The sequence below is a fragment of the Micromys minutus genome, assembly GCF_963924665.1.
Source record: "Micromys minutus genome assembly, chromosome: 8".
In the NCBI taxonomy this organism is placed as follows: Eukaryota; Metazoa; Chordata; class Mammalia; order Rodentia; family Muridae; genus Micromys; species Micromys minutus.
In genome coordinates, this window is record NC_137977.1 from 72,271,971 (window position 1) to 72,272,387 (window position 417).

A 417-nucleotide genomic window follows, 5' to 3' on the forward strand; every position below is an offset into this window, starting at 1 on the left:
AGCTGAGCGGCCGCGCACAACCCCGGGCCGCCCGCGCCCTCCGCACAGCCCGGTAGGCGGGGCGTCGCGTGGGGCGGGACCCGAGAGGGCGGAGCCGTGGCCGCAAGTGTGAGCGGCTCCTCCCCTTTCCACCCGCGGACTCTTCAGCAGCTGCAGCAAAGGCAACTCTAAGAGGGCAGAGGCTTTCCCTGCCCAGCTGAGCTACAAGTGGGAAGCCTTCCCCACACCTTCTCTGGCCTGGTCTTAAGAAAACTAGTCTTAGCCCTCTTTCAAGTCTTCTAGCCTTCAGTGGAGCTCCTGCAATTAGTGTGTGTGTGTGTGTGTGTGTGTGTGTGTGTGTGTGTGTGTGTGTGTGTGTGTGTGTGTGTGTGATGCATAACAGGCCAAGAAATTACTGTTAATGAGTAGGCCATTGGA